The sequence below is a fragment of the Amblyomma maculatum genome, chromosome 4 (assembly GCF_055883805.1).
Source record: "Amblyomma maculatum isolate TAMU_Amacu chromosome 4, ASM5588380v1, whole genome shotgun sequence".
Lineage (NCBI taxonomy): Eukaryota > Metazoa > Arthropoda > Arachnida > Ixodida > Ixodidae > Amblyomma > Amblyomma maculatum.
The window spans coordinates 78,998,428-79,014,459 of NC_139347.1; the positions used below are offsets into that span (position 1 = coordinate 78,998,428).

At 48.2% G+C, this 16,032-nt stretch overlaps 1 protein-coding gene across 2 annotated transcripts in view; it reads right to left on the reverse strand.

Annotated features, from left to right (window-relative positions):
- Window positions 1-16,032, reverse strand: part of Shrm (shroom) — a 483,537-nt gene that overhangs the window by 319,095 nt on the left and 148,410 nt on the right. The gene's annotated exons all lie outside the window — the stretch shown is intronic.

Here is a 16,032-nt window from a genome sequence, read left to right on the forward strand (position 1 = left end):
AAGACGCTCAACCAATTTTACTTAACAGCCTTTTGTCACAGTTGAAGGTTATGGCGTGCGACAACATCGCTTACCAAACTTCGACCCCGGACAGAGAACGGCCTGACGGTAGAGCGTATTACGCAAGCATGGCCCGATATATCTTCAACGCGGATACAGGTTGGAACATGGACCAGACTCACCTCTACCTATTAAACAAGAATGGCTCGCGGGTACAGGCTGTACCCAGACCTACCTCTACCCAACCAAAAAAAATAATAATACAAGGCCCCACTGATAAAGGTAGGCAAGCAATGACACTGCAAAAGCAAACGCACCATAGGTATAATCACGACTCTCCTGTGCCGGTACGTGCGAGAATTTCTCGTTTTGCGTTCTTGTCCTCCTCCTGATCTGAGATTTTGACATCAGTGATGGTGGGGCGTCTGTCCTGTCTACATATCTGTGTTAGTTGTCCCCGTCTTTTTTGCGCTATGTCTTCAAGAAACTGCTACCAACTAGCCCAAACCAAACATCTGTTGCGTGGCGGCGTTTAGACAAAGGCGAATGACGAAAATAAAGAGGAACGACCTTCCCGACCACATCGCCTCACTAACCGACATTCATCATTTCAAGACTGCCATCGAAAGACATTTTTTATTGTAACCGCCGTACTCCAAGCCCACCCCTCATGTAATACCCCTTAAATGTGGCCTTTGAGGATTCAATAAATAAATAAATAAATATATAAATAAATAAATAAATAAATAAATAAATAAATAAATAAATAAATAAATAAATAAATAAATAAAAACAGAATGTAATAGAAGTGTTATAGAAAATCTACGAAATTTTTCCCGCGCCGGCTGGATATTCCAAAAAACGCAATGAATATATCGATGGGAAATAAATGGAGAAAACCGCTGACAACGGGGAACAGCATCGCGTGTGTTTACGTGTGTTGGTTTCTCTTGGTTTGCGGGATTTAACGTAACAATGCGACTATAAGGGACGCCGTAGCGGTGGGCTCCGCAAATATCGACCACTTGAGACTCTTTAAAGTGCACAGATATTCATGTGAACATCATGTCCAGCAATTGTTCTGATACTGGACTGTCCACGACTGTCCTGTATCGGTGCCCTGAGGTTGTAATGTTTGCTTTTCGCGTCACATTTATTTTAGTACAGTGCTTCATATCTAAGACATATATATAAGACAAAGATCATGGCGTCTTGCCCTATCAAGTCCTGGAGCATCAATGGACAAGAAATGGAAGCTGTGACAGATTTTCTCTTCTTGGGCTCCAAGATTACCTCGGAAGGAGACTGCAGCCATGAAATTAGGAGACGCCTGCTTCTGGGAAAGAGAGCAATGGTTAGCCTTGACCGCCTAGTAAAGAGCAGAGACATTAGTCTGCCAACCAAGATCCGTATAACTCGTGCTATGGTCTTTCCAGTTGTGATGTATGGATGCGAGAGTTGGACTGTGAAAAAGGCTGACCGCCGAAGAATTGACGCATTTGAATTGTGGTGCTGGCGAAGACTCTTGAGAGTTCCTTGGACTGCCAGAAGATCAAATCAGTCGATATTGTCGACCATAAACCCTGACTGCTCATTGGAGGGTCAAATTCTAAAGTTAAAACTCAGCTACATTGGTCATCTGATGAGAAGAGAGGAGTCGCTGGAGAAAGATTTGATGTTGGGAAAGGTTGACGGTCGCCGGAGAAGGGGTAGGCAGCGAACGCGATGGTTAGATGGCATCCTCGAGGCACTGCAGATGAAGTTATGTGATGTTAGGAAGATAGTGAGAGACCGGAAAGCGTGGCGTGAAATGGTCCATAGGATCACGAAGAGTCGGACACGACTGAACGACTGAACTGAACTGAACTGAACTCATATCTACAATATATCTAACGGCTCCAGTGGGGCTGACATCAGCTGCAGTGGAGGTGTTCGAAGGCAATTCAGAGTCCTACATCTGCAAGCAGCCCTAAACTCCCACCATCACCTCCTGGAGCTTAAAATGCCGCTTATATTCACGTACCATTTACCAAAAGCTCATCTAACTCTCTCAATGACCAGAAGCCCACATGACTACCAGATGTCCGTATGGCGCCGGGGCAGCGTGCTCTCGGCACTGCGGATCACAGGCGGCGAAAGGCTCAGCCAAGAGTCCGAGTTTCCAGGTCAAGACCGCGTGCTGGGACAAAGACGGCGGCCTGAGCCTCAACTGCGGCATGGCAGCGGGATCAGCGGGTGCGGTTTGAAAAGAGTGGCTCGAAGGGGCAGCAGCACGACGGCCAGTGCAGGAAGGAAGGCAGGCAAGCCCTCAGGGAAGAGGGGAAGGGCGCGACGGAAAGCAACGCAACTCTGCTGCAGCTCGGCCGGTGCGTTGCACCCGGCCAGAGGGGAGCATTGGCGGCGGAGAAGGCAAGCTAGCAAGCAAACAGCACTGACGGCAAAGCGGTTTGGCCGGCTATGGCGGCAGATGAGCAGCCGGATGGCGGCCGTCTGCAGCCCTTTTCTACCCTTCGGCGCCGAGAGTCGAATCGTGTACCGCCGCCAGCTCGGCTCGCGGACTCGGCAACTGTGTATAACAGGGCCTGGCGGAACATGCAACAGGCCGCGAAGCAGCTTGAGAGAAACAGATGCCGCTGAAGGGGAGAAAAAGTTTACAGATCTTCACATTAGAAGAGCACGGTATGGTATCGCATGCCGAGGTCTGATCTAGTCCGGTCTGATATGGTAAGGTATGGTATGGTAAGGTATGGTATGGTATGGTATGGTATGGTATGGTATGGTATGGTATGGTATGGTACGGTACGGTACGGTACGGTACGGTACGGTATGGTATGGTATGGTATGGTATGGTATGGTATGGTATGGTATGGTATGGTATGGTACGGTATGGTATGGTATGGTATGGTATGGTATGGTATGGTATGGTATGGTATGTGGTGTGGTACGGTACGGTAATGAATGTTCCGAAGTTTCACCTGGATTACGAGAGGCACCTCAGTAAAAGACTACCAGCACTGGCTTTTGCACACCACAAACCCTTTTCATTCTTATGCGAAGGCATTCCATGTCTCATTAGCACAACCGCTAACGCTGTTGTTGCTAGCACAGAATTTTGAGATTATCATTTTCTATAGTGATGCTGATTAGAGAAAAAATAAAGTTTCGACTGGATTACGAGAGGCATCTCAGAAAAGGATTGGTGCCAGCACTGGCAACAGCACAACGCAAACCCTTTTCATTTTTATGCGAAGGCATTCCATATCTCATTAGCACAAACGTTAACGCTGTTGTTGACCGTCCAAGGCCAGACATTCGTATGACGCCACTATGCCGAAGTACGACGTCATAGCGCAGGGTGTACATAGTCATGAACGAAGAACGATAATGCCCTATGACCTTATAAAACAGAACTCATTGCCATATCATGATTCGTGACGCGTAGTCATAATGGAAAGTAGTGCGACTTAGCATTTACAAAGCAATATACTGTAAAGTGTGAAGTATTTGCACGTTACGTATAGCAATGACTCATGATCATAATCATTACTCGTGGTCATATATAACGCAGCATGACTTAGCACTTAATGTGGGAATTCTGTACAAACATTACGCATAGTCAAGACTCCTAGTCATAATCATGACTCATGGTGATCCTATAATATGGTATGACTATATGCGCTTTACACAGTAACGTACTGTAAGATATGCAGTTTGTAGCTTTACAATGTAACTTAGTGAAAAGTAGCGTAATGCATTCGCGTTTAAGTGTCTGCCGAACGTTTCTTGTATCGTTTTTATTTCGGCCTCATCAAAATGCAGCTGCCACATCCCGGGTTCGATACCGCTACCTGGAGTTCGAAGGCCGAACGCATCAGTGCGTTTGTCGATCATTGATCCCATTTCCCGACCGCTGCTCACACTGGCAAACTGCAGTTTTGTTCGGGCTGCAAACTGTCTCGCCCACGATTAGTAAAGTACGTTCTTTAGTTTGGACACGATGATATCTCGTGGGGGGCGCATGAACTCCGCGCGTTCGCTCGGCGAAAGTCTCTCTTCTGATGGTCGGGTTTGTGCGGGTATAGCACCATTGCCCCCTCGCGCATGAATGCATAAAACAGGGCACTGTTTTCACTCACAGAGCCTTGTCACCTACAGAGCTGACGTGAACTATGCCTGGCCCTTCCCAAAGACAACAAGAGAGAAGCAGCAACCGCACTTCGCCAGGCAGCCCAACATTAAAGGGTAGAGAAGGAAGATGGGGGGTTGGGAGGAGAGAAGGGGAATACAACGCGCAGTGATCAGCGCCGTGAAAGGAATGCCAGCGCGAAGAGAGAGAAAAGAACATTGTTGCGTCAAAATTCCATCGGAAAGAAAGAACATAGCATCACTCGCGGTGCGCAGTAATGGACGCCTTCCAAGGATCGCGCCGGCGAGATATGAAAGCGCCGAAACAAGGGGATGGCCCGCGGAGAAAGTGCACGGAGAGAGATGACAGGGCGAGATACGAGCGCGGTGCATGGACACGACCACGAGAGCAAGAACGAAAACGGAGCGACGACGAACAGAGCGAAGGCAACTTCGAAAAAAAAAAAAAACGAGAAACAAAAAAAAAGAACCCACGAGTACGGTGAAAAAGAGAATTACGGGTGGAAGACCAAGAAGAGGAAAGCGCGATGACGGAAGGGGGTGGGAGCCAGACGTCATAAAGGGATCGCGCGGGAGGCTGCAGCGGCGGAACAAGCGAACCGGCTCGCGTACCCCAGACGTGCGAACACACGCTGCACACCACAACGCGTTGCGCACACGCACACAAAACCGCTAATATTTCCACGATCTACGAGTGGCTCACGACGGTCGTGACGGGCGGACGGCTGCTGCGGCGGCGACGGCATTCCGACGCTCTCGCGCCGATCAGGCGGAGAAGAAGAATATGAAGGAAGGGGGCAAGCAACCTGCACAACATTGGGCTGGCGCGGCGGGGCATTAGATGACCACCGCAGAGTCAATGTACACCGGCCGCAGATAAAGAAGCCACTCAGCTAGATATGGCGAACGAAAAAAGTCAATTTTCTAACCAATGGAAAGGCAGCCGGGGAAGAGAAAGACGATGCCAACGACTATAACAGCAACGGGGTGGAAGAAAAGATAAAAAAGGAAGAGGACGCCCAGCAACGACCACGCGCGCACGCAAGCATCCACGACGCCGACGACATGTACGCACACACGCACTCAAGTTGTGCTCCGCCACGGCGCACGGGCGGCGATGCCGTGGGCGCTGCACACCGCGAGGCAATTCCTGGCGCTCTCTAGCGCGTCGGCAGAACGACCATTGCTCTTCGTGCGCAGATTGGACGGGGAAAGCTAGAGGAGCGCGGCCAAATACTGCACTCATTCGCTAGCGTCATTTTGTTGCCGTAAGAAAGAAAACGCAAAAGTCAGAAGCGGGAGATAAAAAAAAAAGAAAAAAAAAGTAGTAGAATGAAAATTGTGGCAGCGTGCGGATGTTACGTGATGCGGGAGATGAGAGAAACGCCATAGAAATACGGTTGACGCTAATGATCCGCGCACGCCACATGCGAAAGCAAAAGAAGGCAATGAGAAGAGATAGAAAGTGCGATGGTCACGTGCACGACTTCGTATACACGCTGGCGCCATAGTGCGGACACGCGCGCGCAGCCCTCTGGGAAGTGATGTCCTCTCTCTGTCCGCCTCGCGTGCATGGGTGATCTATCACACGTATAGAGTCGCACGCAAATACTGCAGCCACGGCGGATAAGAGTTGACAAGCGACGCCTTCTGGTTGTGCGAAGGGCGTTGTGGGAGACGTCTAGATCGGGCTGGACGACACGCGTCTCCAACGAAGGAATTTGAATGTTAAGGTTTTCATTCGTTCGTTCGTTCGTTCGTTCTCGCGAAGACAAAAATCTACAAAAATGCCGGCATGATGACAATATCGCCGTCCCATTTTTATGAGATTTACTTGCTTGGTACAAAAAAAAAAAAAAAAAAAAAGTGCTGGTACGAAACTGCAGTATTGGGTGCGAAACTAGCCAGTGTGAGCTACTCACAAACAAGGATCTACACAGCACATTTGAAGGGCCTCTCAAGCTTTCCGGCGTTGGAGAGAACGTTGCTAATGTCTCAGTTCTTGTTTGTACGAAAATTTTCTAACAGCGTGAACACTAACAACGCCGCTCTCAAGACGTCAATTATTATTATTATTATTATTATTCATCGTATGACGTCTCTACAGCAAGTGGTCGCAATGGTTAGTTTACGTCACAAAATTGAAGCGACGGCTGTATGGGTTAATTCGTCTCACCGGTGTACAACTACACTTCCCCTACTTTGGTTGCATAGTACAGCTTACCTAAATATAAACCACACCGCTCGTGAAAACATTTCAGAGTTGGCACTCGGCAGCCTCCCATAATGGCGGCACAACAGCCCCTCTAAAAAGGTGACGGTGACATATCTTTCTATGTTGCCCTATATTTGGCTAGAGTAACCAGGCGGCGGATTTTGTTTCCTATATAGCCGTGTGGCGGAGAGCTCGTGGCGTCCTTCAATCTCTTAATCTGCGTAAGGCAAGAACAACCCTCATTTTTCGAGAAATTTTGTTCATTACAGGTGCCATAAAGGCTCCAGTATACGGCTCAGAAGCAAACCCCGAAGCTTGGTTAATTGTGCCAACGACGGTGCATTGGAGCGGCAACACAGGCGTAGAGCTCAGCTGCACAATCCATGTAGCTGCCGTCGCGTACCCACTACACCACTCCTTATTTGCATTTGCATCCCGTGTTCTACTGGCTAGTAGTTCTCTGAGGCTCTTTACAGCAATCATGTGACGGCTATCGGCCAGTGGCAAGGCCGTTCGCAAATTTGACGCGATCACGTAGAAGTAAACCGGCATCGTTGTCGCCGGTTTTCGTGGTCGTGAGAGAAAATCCTGACTGGTCTACACGACCGTGACGTCCAGCCACATGTAATCGCGCGGGAATTTCAAACATCTTACAACTGCTTGGGTTAAACGCCAAGTCACGCGTGAAGTGAAAGTAATTAAAAATTGCATCTAATGCGAAATAAATGTCCCCGAATGCCGCGAACCTTTTAACGCTACACAGCAATAATTTCGCTTAAGGAAAATTGCAAGAACTTGCTCGCTTCTGAACCTTCGCCGTTGCGAGCCAAGCCAGACATGCTACCGGCTACGCCACACAAGAAAGCTTTGTAAGGGTTGAAAACAAGTGATGTTCTTACGTATGTACTGTGATCTTACACGTGAAGTGGTACCTTACGAATGAGCGCAACGAGCATTAGAAAGGTGACAACTATGAAGGTAATAATTAAACGTGTAGCAAAGTGCATGCTGACGTCTAAATCCTGCTTTTCCAATAGATGGTGGCACCGTCATGCGGCGGCCGCCGGAACCTAGCGCGATTTGATACACGCCGCTGCTCAAACATATGACGCGTACGGCACCATCTGTTTGGGTAGGATGTAAAGTGGCACAATATAAATTGCGCCGCTTTACATTCTGAGCACGGTGTAGAGGTCGCTATCGCGCCATACCCTTAGGGCTGAGCTTAAGTGCCCCCCCCCCCCCCCCCCTATAGTTTTTTAAATCAAAGTTGCATTGAGTGGAAATAGGACACATAGGACAGGCACACGCGTTTAGTAACATTGATCACCTTAGTTCCCAACTGTCCTAAGCACGTTACGTGTTTGCCTGACAGCTTTGTCGAAGGTTGCATTACCAAAAAATATACTGTCTGATAACAGTCACCGCTCATCATTCCAATGGCGCGGTGGATTTTATTTTGCAACAGGCGGTACGTTACGTTATAAGCCACGAGCTGTCATACTCGTCTAGCGGACAGCCCAAATACGGAAGAGACGAATAGACGTTTGCTCGCGCCGGACACGTTCCGCTAGATCGAGCGGCCCATGGATGATGTCACGCGCCATTCCATCGTGCACGTACTCCACTGCAAATGAAAGGAAAGAAGCACAAAAAGGGGAAAAACGGCGAAGGAAGGTGGACCCGAGATATACGGCCTTCGTGTCTCGCCGGCAGACACCTCACAGGCGCCTGATTGCGGACAGCGCGCCGTAAACAAAATTCTTTTGTCCGCACCGTTCGACTCACCTGCGCCCCCGCAGGAAGCTGACGCACGTTCGCGGCCGTCAGGACGTGTCTATTAAAGGCCCATCTGTCACGTGCTGTCGACGGCGAACGAAGACGTGCCGGAATGGCGTTCGGGTTTTAATCAATGCTCGCGTGATGAAGATGCGTGAGGCAGGCACGCGCTTATCTTTACCCGATGAGCAGCTGGGCTTCCTGTGGCAGTTATCGTTCGTGATGCACGCGCTGCAGTGATGCATGACACGTTATTTACGATTCACCCGGCATCAGTTCTCTTTTGGATGAAGCAATCAGTGCTGTCGTTACGGTGTGCACCTCCTGAGCCTGCATTAACGCCAGTCTAACCCAGAACGCTGAGCAACCGGTCAGGTAATGAAGTTAACCCAATGCTTGAAAGCAATATAATTAGTTTCTGCATAACTGTTAACTGTAATTGAAAACCAAGTGTCAGTCTACTAACTGATGATAACTGGAAGATGGCTTGCTTCTGCATTAGCATAGTAGGGCTGGATATGCTAATAAAGGCGACCAAAATACAAAAGTAGACGACGATGATGACGATGATGATAAACAAGCTCTGCAGGTTCATGTATTGCATTTAATGCATACTTTTTATTTCGTAAATTAGGACAGTTACAATGGCCTCGGTGAGGAGAGCCACAAATCGGCACAAGAGGTCACCTGACTCTCTGCAGTTCTAACATCTGTGCCAGTCGCAAGAACAAACAAGACAAAGTTTGAACTAGTTCCACTGCTCAAAAGTACAGACTAGGAAAACAGGCATAGCGCAGTTAGCTGCAATTGACTATTCTATAACCTTAACTAAATTCGAAGCTGCTGATTTGACACGTTGTCAAATGGTACTGCGAACGCTATGTTCCGTCTCAAAAGATTTTCGCCCATTAATATTAAATTGTTCCAAAATTCATCCAAAGTTCCAATTCATCGAAAAAAAAAGCCGGTACTATTCCTAGCAGGGCGTAAGTCTACTGTGTCGCATTGGAAGAGGCACATATTTCCATGAAGCGAAGGGTGTGGTCACATGAACGACAAGGCTGCAGGATTGAGACCGACCGGCGACTACAGGCTCGTTACACAGACGCGGCTCAATCAGCGCTTGTGAAATACCAACAGGCGGCAGAAAACCAACGCACCTCCCCACAGCATCAGCGACCAGTGAAAACAGCCCCGCTTTCTCTTAATCGCCCCATTTGTCAACCGGTGTGCCACACGTAGTCCCAGCCCGGTGTTACGGTCAGCATACATGTCTTCCATCCAATACTGCCATTCTTCTAAAAGGAGCAAACAGGGACCGGACATACAGCCTTGATATGATAGCAATATGCTAAACTGTACAGTTCTGTATATACCTGAAACATTAGTGCTCGGTACTCCTACACTGCAGGCGACAGCCCATTTGTTTGCTGTGAATGACGAAGCGATTAGGTGCGGCATGATTACACCTTCGATCACGTGGCGTAAGTAAAGCCAGGTGCTCAAGGTTGTACTGGTGTGTGATGCTCTTATGAACGAGGGCGGCATTAAGTCTGTACCTGCAGGTTAAAAGAGAAGGGTTTAAATTTCAGTTCATGAATCCACAATTAAATAACTAAATACCAAGGCTGCTCAAATTAAAAATGAAAGCAATTGCGAAGCAAAGCTTTTTGCATTCGTCATGAAGCCAAAGTTTGTGTACTTTTTCGATAGGTTTGTGCCCGTCTTTCCGTGACCTTGGCGCTATATTTGCACCTTGCTTTTTTATTATTTAAACGTCGCTGTTGTGGTTCGAGTTTGCAGCTTTGTTTGTGCCGTGTTATTTTCTTTTACTGCATGTTATCGTTTGCAGCATATTTAGTTTGCCCTCTGTGGTCACATTTAGTTTCCTTTCCGCAAGAGAATTTTAAATAGCTGTTCTTTTTATACAGTTCATACCTATGTTTTATACAGTTTGGCTGTAACGTGATCTTCGGTACTAAAATAAAAGCAAAATATATATATATATATATATATATATATATATATATATATATATATATATATATATATATATATATATATATATATATATATATATATATATATATATATATATATATAACCTAATACGGTTAATCTTTCGAGTAGTGTGCGTGCGCTACTCGGATCGTGTCAAGCTGTTGCAGAGACATCTTAAAAGTAGAAAGTTAATCTCTTAAGCACTCCATGATCCTGGAAAGCCTTCACTTCGTGGCCAGACTAACTTTCTCGCGACATAACATCACGATTTGCAGCGAGCCTCTACACAATAGGGATATGCGGAGCGAAAAGAACAAATAAAATAAAAATAGGAGAAAAAAAAAAAAAGCGCGCACGACGACTGCGAGGCGTATAGGAAGGCGAGGAAACAGTGCGGCGCAGAGAAAGTTCGACGCTCGAGCGCCGGCGGCGCGACTGACGCTGGCCGTCGAGTCTTCCTGGGAAAGCTTTTAGCGGCCTGACCCTTGCATAAGTGAGGCGAAGCGTGGACAGGGGGAAGAAGAGAACGCGCGAGGGATTGGGCCGGAAACCGGGCGAAGAAGTCTCGCGAGACGCGAAGAAAATAACTATAAAAGCGACTACCAAGGGTCCACTCAGCGCGGAAAAGCGGTTTGGTCAGCGCCAGCATACAGTATCTGGCCGGATTTGCACAACAAAAGGGAGGAGAAAGAGAACGGAGCAGAATCGCGGGGAAAAAAAGAAAATGAAAAGACGCTTTGAGCTCGAAGGCCGTGAGAGGAGCTTCGGAGTCTCAACAACATTCTCCTGCCTCGTTTCTTTTTGGTTGGTTTGTTGTCGGCACACTCCTTTACGCTCGCCGCTCGCTAGAATGCTGTCACCTGGCCGCATTTGCGAACACGGAACGGCTCTTTGGTCCAGAGGACGTCTACTCGAAAGTGGACGCCGCTTGTCTATTAGTTTGCTCGATACTCCTGAGACAGGCAGCCGGAGATGTGCATGCCTCGCTACATGTCTCGCGTTTCAGTTCTCCAATCGTGATTTACAAACATGTGTGCTTTCTGCACACCATCTCTGCGGCGTGGGAGAGGAACCGTAGGTTATCCACTTCTGACGACGAGTCGATCGTCCGTCTCGTTTTCTATACGATGGCGCTATCGACTTTCTATCCAGGTTACTAGAAGATCAAAGCTACTGACGCAAGCGTACATAGATCCTAAGTGCATTTTTATGTCTAACTTTTTCGGCGTGCAGCTTTTGTCGCAAACATAAAGCACAGCTGGTCAAGATTCTTGATAGTGGCATGGGCCGCGTATGGTGCTCTTAGTGCTCTGTGAACAGTTGCTATATATCAAAGGTAAAGCTAGCTGTCTTCCTTACTCTAACGCTTAGCAGCGGTCCTCTGCAGCTCCGCCACAGAACGTCTGCCAACTGAATAACGCACTTCTGGAACGTTCTGCACGTTAACAAAGTCCACACCTCGTGGCAGGACTCTTACCCCAACCTCGAGTTCAGTGCTACACAGGACCGGGGATACAGAGGAACGTTATTAGGGCGGCAGCTATCGCCGAGTCATTGTACAAAAATCAGTCGAACTATTTAGGGGAAGCCCCCAGCTGCACCAGTGTTCAGAGAAGATGAAGAGCAAGAGAGAGAGGGACGTGGCCAAAAGCTGCGCGGACTCAACAGTTCCGAGGAAAGACTTTCCCCTCGTCCACGTCACATTCCGCGTCCATGATTGGCGCGTGTCACTATACGCGAGCAGACGGAGAGGCGGCAGGCTGCACTTTCGGGCTTCCGCGCGGCGACCTCGTCCGGCGTGACTGCAGCCGCCGTCTACGAACGAAGTAGCGATGCGAACGTGTAACAGAAAGATGACAGCGGCCATCTCTCGGAAGTTGCCACAGCCGGGACCCAACGGGATAAATACAGTGCTCGCCTCAACAGCCCCGCGCTAGCGCTAGATTTCCAGGCTTCGCCATGGCGCTCGCCTCCTCCTCCTCGCCCAGGGCGCCCCCTCCTTCCGTCGTTTGATGCCAGTGAGGCCTCCTCGCTTTCGGAAGAAGCGCGCGCCGCCTTGCCGACGTTGTTCCAAAAGCCGACGTCGCCGGAGAACACAGGGGTGCTGCTTTCGGGACTGGCAAGACAAGGGCGGTCTGCAACGGACGTCGGAAGAGTGCGCGCGTTTTCTCGGAGTGGGCGGCGCCTAAGAGGGTCAATGCATGCTTGTTCCCTCCGCGCAAGCCCGATGCATGGTCCCTCCAGGAAGTGCCGAGACTCGCGGGGTCGTCTGGGTCGTCGCTGTACGCCGATGGAGAGCAGCAATCTGCCAGATAGAGCGCACGCGCGGTTTCTGCGCCTGCAGCGACATCGGTCGTGCTCGTTTTGCTAAAACTCGACGTCATATATACTGATCGTGCTGGCTCTCGAAGGGGGAACTCGTGCATTGCGGTGTGCAAAAGGATCTCAAGGGTGTGGGACCAAATGTGTGCAACGACTCCGTGGAAAGCGCAATTTCCATTCCGGGGTATATATTAGAGGGACTATATTGAAGTCTTCTTTTACACAAATAAGCATAATTATTGTCTGCTGTTCTGCAGCGCAAGTAAGCTACCGCGATCAGCTGCGAGCATTTTCCCTTAAATATGACTGGGCAATGAGAATATAAAAGACGGGGAAAACCGTCAGCTGACATTTCGCTGTAAATATAGCGCCAAAAATAAATTGCAGGGACACTTGAACTCCGCCATTAGGGGTAGGAGGCGACAGCGCTAACAGCTCCCATTTGCCGGTTACCCTTAAGGATCCTCCTATGCGTAAATGCTCTTCGCTATTCAGTTAATAACTAATCATTTAATTTGCGCCTCTAATATCTTACTAGCACACAGTCGAAAGCTACCACGTTATGCGAATGATCACCCGAAAAAGATAAAGTGCTCCGCTGTATTTCGACGGTATATATGGATTCCAGGACGAAGCGTACGGCAAAGAAAGCACGTATGTAGGCGAGATTATGAAGTCAGCTGAAAAAGGAAGGCCGCGGCTGATGCGGGGGAGGGCTAATTAATATGTTCCAGGCCTGTGCTACGCAATGTCGTTCACTGTGATAACCACATTCCAAGCAGTGACGAGGAAGCACCGCGATACATCAAATCTCCCATGCTGGAGTAAATGCTACTAGAGAAAACGTATACGCTTCGACCGCAGGGACATGTTTTTTGACGGCCATCCAAACGACGCCCAGCTACGGCACTGACAGATCATATGCGCAGTTGGGCACATTGAAGGAGCATTTGACTCAGTTGAAACTTCGGAGGTGATGCAGGCATTGCGAAATCAGGGAGTAGACGAGCCGTACGTGAAAGTGCTGGAAGATATATATAGTGGCTGTACAGCAATAGTGGCTGTACAGCAAGCATAGTTCTGCATAAAGAAAGTAACAAAATTGCCATAAAGAGAGGTGTTAGGCAAGGAGACACAAGCTCCCCAGTACTATTCAGAAGAAGTATTCAGAGACTTGGAATAGGAGCAGTTAGGGAGATGTCATCAGCAAATCTCAGTAATCTGAGATTTGCTGATGACATTGCCTTGCTAAGCAACTCGGGGGATGAACTGCAAATAATGATTGATGACCTAGACAGGAAAAGTAGAAAGGTAGGCTTGAAAATCAATATGCAGAAGGCTAAGGTATGTTCAACAGCCTCGGGAAAGAACAGCAGTTTACATTGAGTAGCGAAGTACTGGAGGTAGTAGGCGAATATGTCTACTCAAGACAGGTAACCGCAGATCCGGACCATGAAAAGGAAATAACAAGAAGAATAAGATTGGGATGGATCGCATTTGGCAAGCACTCGCATATTATGATTACCAGCTTACCGGTATCGCTCAAGCGGAAAGTATACAACAGTTGCATCTTACCTGTACTCACCTATGGAGCTGAAACGTGGAGGCTAACCAAGAGAGTTCTACTTAAGCTGAGGACAACGCAGAGGGCTATGGAACGAAAAACGGTAGGGGTAACATTAAGAGATAGGAAGCGTGCAGAGTGGGTCAGAGAAATAACTCAAGTTGCCGACATTCTAGCGGAAATTAAGAAGAAGAAATTGACATGGGCAGGACATGTAGTGCGAAGAAAGGACAACCGATGGTCGCTGAGGCTAACAAACTGGATTCCAAGGGAAGGAAAGCGTAGCAGGGGGCGGCAGAAAGTTAGGTGGGCGGATGAGGTTAAGAAGTTCGCAGGGGTCAAGTGGATGCAGCTGGCACAGAACCGAGTTAATTGGCGAAATGTGGGAGAGGCCTTCGCCCTGCAGTGGGCATAGTCAGGCTGCTGATGATGATGAACGAACACACTCTCCTATGTTCACCATATTGTCACGTGGTGGTGACAATGCCGTTGGCAACAAATGAGGAGGCGATCTTTGCAGGAATTTTACTCTTTATTGGGCTGACTTGCGCCCGCAAAAGAACTAAGCAATCGGCGGCGGCAATAGCAACAGATGTGCTCGGCGGTAGTCGAAGTACGAATGCCATTTTCACTTGTCAGACCTCAGTTTAAACACGGCGAGGCGAGATCTAGATAAAGTTGCAAACGGTGACTATAGCATGACCTGGAACACTGTAGAAAACACGCGAGCGGCTGGAATCTTCGAGATACATCCCGCGCATCTTGCGCGACACAGAAAATGATAAAGCGTCGTCTCGCGACAAGGAGCACGAACAAACACCGAATAAAGGATCGATCCGCGCGCTAGAATCACAATGACAAAGCATGCACGCCAGCTACTGACGAAAAAGAACAAACAAACATTTTAGTTCGCGGCATTATGAAGCAAGTGACATGTTCCGTGACTGGAGGGAACAGTCTACATCGTTTACGAGCGCCCATGGCCACTGTCAGTAAAAGACATGCGTGAGCATCGTCTAGAGGGCGGCGTTTAGCATAACCACGGCCGCTGGATCTGACTGCGGGAGATCAAGTGGCCATGGCACAGTGTTCTTGCAGATACGTCTAGGTGCAGCCACTTACGGCTGCGCTATTCTTTGAGCAACGACGCCGTCTGAAAGCGCAGCCTATAAAGACCGTAGTCTATACACTTTCACGTATACACGTATGCAGATTCCTCCCCGACGCCACGCGAGTTTCGGTGGGGTTGTAGACCTGTTGTCTTCGGTTTCGTAAATACTATTGGGATCCTCAGACGCTGGCCTGGTTGAAAGATGCCGTGAGGACCAGAACGTATCCAGAAATGAAGTGATCTGAACGAGGTCCTGCCACCAATAACGTCGACCTTTTATAAAGCCGTGGTCAACAGCATTGCATCTGCTAGTGTATACATATATAGAAAGTGCTATAGTATTGGCCGCTGCGTTCTTAAGCTACATTCGCCTACCGACAGGCTTTAGTTTCATCCTAAGCTGGAACGAAGATATTTTGTTACAAAGGGAAGAGAAGAGAGCGAACTGGGGCTCATTTCCATAAGTGCAGCCAGCATATGATATAGTAACGCATCCATAAAGCGCAGTGGAAACGTGTTGCTCACCTATATCGACTTTACCTTCCCAAGCGATGCACGCCTTCTTCAGGCTTTTCCAGAAGCTGTAAAGGCATACATTAGACGCGAACGGCTATTTGGGCTGGTTGGTAAAGATTCATATTAAGGCGAAAGCCTTTAATGCCTCATAGTGTCGTTAGCAAATGTGTCCGCGTTTCGGGTGAATGCCTTATATGGGCATATGCCAATCACCATTCAATCGAGACTTAATAGCAATCGGATGATATCGGAACATGATTTAAGGCATTTTCAAGATAATTTCATGATAATTTACGACTAATAATAAAATAGTTGTGCATTTGGAGGTCATCGTAACTATCACTAGCCATCACTTACTAGTTAAGGGGTGTTTAACTA